General features: G+C 45.1%; 1 pseudogene; it reads right to left on the bottom strand.

Moving 5' to 3' along the window:
* Positions 1–1,477: 1,477 nt before the first annotated feature.
* LOC129636729 (polypeptide N-acetylgalactosaminyltransferase 11-like) lies at positions 1,478–3,338 on the bottom strand (annotated as a pseudogene).
* Between the last annotated feature and the right edge of the window lie 684 nt (positions 3,339–4,022).

A 4,022-nucleotide genomic window follows, 5' to 3' on the forward strand; every position in this document is an offset into this window, starting at 1 on the left:
CAAAATTTATTATTAGGTTCAAGAAAAGCAAGGTACAGAATAGTGTATGTCATACTTTTGCCTAAAAAAATAATGTGTATACTTTGCAAGTGCACAGAATTCTCTTGAAAAGATAGGAAGTGGTAACATGACTGTCTCTTGGGGAAGGACTCCAGAGCCTGGAGGTCTGGCTTATTTGCCCTTCATCTTACTTTTATACTCTCGCGTGCCTTCATAATATAGTAAATAAAAAGAAGATTAAAGGGAAGGAAACAGAGGTCCCTGACACCAGCTCATGGGTGGGGCTGTTAAAAGAACTGGAATGTGTGCTCTGTGCGGAGGCAAGGCTTAACCCATGGAGAAGATTGGTCTTTGAAATAAGGAAGAATTTTCCAACATCAGAGCAGCCTGAAGGAGAACCAGGTTGCCTCGGTGAGGAGCGAGTTCTCTGTGGCCGCTGGGCTGAAGAAGCTCAGGCTACAGGAATCTTTCCTTTTTTAATAAAAAATTTTTATTAATTTATTTTTGGTTGCACTGCATCTTCATTGCTTCATGTGGGCTTTCTCTAGTCATGGCGAGTGGGGGCTACTGTCGTTGTGGGGAGTGGGCTGCTCATTGCAGTGGCTTCTCTTGTGGACCATGGGCTCTAGGGCCCTTGGGCTTAGGTGTCCCGTGGCATGTGAGCTCATCCCAGGCCAGGGACTGAACCCATGTCCCCTGCACTGGCAGGTGGATTCTTAACCACTAGACCACCAGGGAAGTCCCTGCAGGAATTTTTCTTGCGGGGCTATAACAGGGTCTCAGGTTTTGGAGGACTTAATATAGTGCAGGAAATTTCACCTAGTTCCATACTATTATTTTTTAGTAATAAAAACCACTTCCCTGGTGGCTCAGCCAGTAAAGCATCTGCCTGCAATGCAGGTGACCCAGGTCAATCCCTGGGTTGGGAAGATCCCCTGGAGAAGGGAAAGTCTACCCACTCCAGTATTCTTGCCTGGAAAATTCCATGGACAGCGGAGCCAGGTGGCTACAGTCCATGGGGTCACAAACAGTAGGACATGACTGAGCAACTATTTATTTTAGTAATAAAAAGGATCCTTTAAATGTAGATAGTCCTATAATTCATCACATAATTTATAATAGTTAACTGCCTCTTAAATATAATCTTTTAAACGATGCCTTCTGGAGTTGAAGGTAATGTGGATGCAATCTGTTTAAAATTATCTATTTAGAACATGATAATAGAAGTGAAAAAATGTCTCCTATGAAGTCTTCTAAGAAAGGAAATCATAACAATTTCTGATCAGATAAATGCCCTTCCATTATTAAAATGGATTTAAATAAAGAAGCATAAATAGATTTGAATAAGCATGTCAATTTCCTGGGTTTTGTCCTTCTCTACAAACTTGACTCTTTATCAAGTTGAAATTGTATTCTGTCATAAGCAAAAAAGTTCTTTAACAGCAGCTTAGAAGTGACTTTAACGTCTTGGTGAAGACTACTTCTTCACCTCCTGGTGGTCCCTCTGTGCTCCAGTCCCCGGTGTATCTGCTGTCTTGCCTCCGCTAATCTTCCCAGGCACCTCTGTCCAAGGAGGACAGGTGTGATGAGTCACCATTCCAGCCACAGTGTCCACTTTAACCCTCCAAATGCCACCATTGTCAGGAGATGCCAACACAGCAACACAGCCTTTGGGACTCAGGAGATCAACCACTCTCAGGCACTGTCCAACTGACTCCTGGCACAGCCGATTATTCTTCCCAAAGTCAACTGCTGGGCCCCTCCTGACCCATGACACTTCATGAGCCTCCTGATAAACGTGTTTCTGACATATCCAGCCAGGGGAGATTATTTAAAACCAATCCATGCTCTTCATTATAAATTCAAATCAGACTTGGGTCACCGTAGCCACACCCCTTGAGCACTCCTAGGCCTCCTTCCTGACTTAGGCAGCCCTGAGTCACCACTTACTCATCTGGAGGTGATAGAGCTTCTCCCATTGAACAGCTTTGGGGAGGTTTCTGCCTTCTATTGATAAAATTGGGTTGCAAGGGTTTGGCATGGGGCTCAGATATATGCATCTCTTGGTAAACATTATCCAAATATCACTGAAGTGATTTACAACCCAACTTCCTCCTCAATTCAACATGCTTATTGATATTTCCAAAGCTTTTGGACCCCAGGTCAGGTCTTATGGAAAAGTACTACTTCTCATATTCATCCAGCTAAACATGAACCAGTCTGCTCATGCATGTCATGATATCCTGACCTTCAGGAGAACCATATGGTCGCCTTTTTCCAAATATGTGTCCTGGTCGCCTTTTTCCAAATATGTGTCCGACTTTAGAGTGAGGGATGAAGAAGAGTTGACCTCCACCACCCAAATCTGACATGGTATTTCTAAATTTTCTCCTTCCCAGATATTTGTGCCATCGTCACTGTCCAGTTCAATGAAATAGTTTCTGTTCAAGGCAAACAATTCTCCAGCACTGTAGGTGATTTCATTGGTAAAGTAGCTCCTGCTGGTCCTCCAAGCTTGGAGAAGGGAATGAGATCCCCTCTGAAGGGTAGCCCTCTGTTGAATCCTCCCCACAACACCGGGGATTGAACTGAGGTGAGTGTCAACACTGATGGTGTTGGTCACCAGGCACCCAGTCCTCCTGGATGTCAGACAGCAAAGGCTCAGTCACATCACAGTTGCTCTGGTCCTTTCATCCTCAGATCAACCCCCCATGCTTTGTATTTATTACTTCAATTTTTCCAAGGAGTTAGTTTTGAACATACTCATCTAGTTCTTCATCCAAATTGCTGTTCACAGGAAAAACTTCCTAAAGAAGCTGGGCTGGCATGTGGTCTAGGAGGCTGTGGATGGCCCAGGGCCAGGCATACAGATTTCATTGTAGAAACAAACAACACAGCTAGTCGCTCACAAATCTACCGAGTCAGACTTGTCTTTACATGCTGTGTTCCTAGTATGTGGCACGTCTCTGCAATAGCCAAGCCCTTACTCAGAAGCTTACTGAAGGAATGTTTCTGATAACCCAGGTCTCTCAACGACTGATCACTTTCATTAAAAATTGTACCCAATGAAGAAGAGAATTTCACATTATCTTTCTTCTGGATCTTCAATGTGGTTATCTATGAAGTAAACGATTTTGTTTGCTTTGAATTATCATTCTAATATTCAACTTGGACCTGGAGTTAAACAGGGATAGAATTTGGGGTGGTGGGGGTGTGGTGCAGAGTGATCCATTGGAGCCAGACACCTTGATAAACCCATTCTTGAGTGGCAGAGTCACTTCACTGAGGTTGAAATAAACTAAAAGCAAAACCATCCAGGTTGCAGTTATAAAAGGCATCACATGAGGAATTTTACATCTCCCTGATGCCTTCTGCCTACCAAGACCAACTGAATCAGAGCCTGGAGTCTGGGCTCCATTCTGGCCACATCTATACCTGTCCCACGCGGAGCTCAGATTGTCTAAAAAACTCCAGTCTGATCATCTCACAACCCTTCCAGAACCGTCCAATGGTTTCCCACTGTAATTAGGACAAAGGTCATGTCCTTTGAAGGCCTGAGGCCCCTCTGAGTTCTGTTCTCCACCGGTCTTCTTTTTTAATTCATTCATTCATTCGTTTTTGGCTGTGCTGGGTCTTCAGGGTTTGCGTGGACTGTCTCTAGTGGCGGCGAGCAGGGCCTCCTCTTTGTTGCGTTGCTCAGGCTCCTCAACGCGGTGCCTTCTCCCGTTGTGAAGCTCGGGCTCTAGAGCTTGTGCTCAGTGGTTGTGGCACATGGGCTTAGTCACCCCAGAGCACGTGGAATCTTCCCAGACTAGGGATTGAACCCGGGTCCCCTGCCCCGGCCGACAGATTCTTAATCACTGCACTGCCAGCGGAGTCCGTCTCCACTCATCTTGCCCTGTCATTGACTCACGTGGATGCAGTCCAGCTGCCCGCCACCATGAACTTACCAGAAGCACCGCTAACACATTCACTGTGCCTCTAGACTGCCCCTGGTTATTATTTTCCAGTTTGATTAAAAA

Source organism: Bubalus kerabau, chromosome 22 (genome assembly GCF_029407905.1).
Source record: "Bubalus kerabau isolate K-KA32 ecotype Philippines breed swamp buffalo chromosome 22, PCC_UOA_SB_1v2, whole genome shotgun sequence".
NCBI lineage: Eukaryota > Metazoa > Chordata > Mammalia > Artiodactyla > Bovidae > Bubalus > Bubalus kerabau.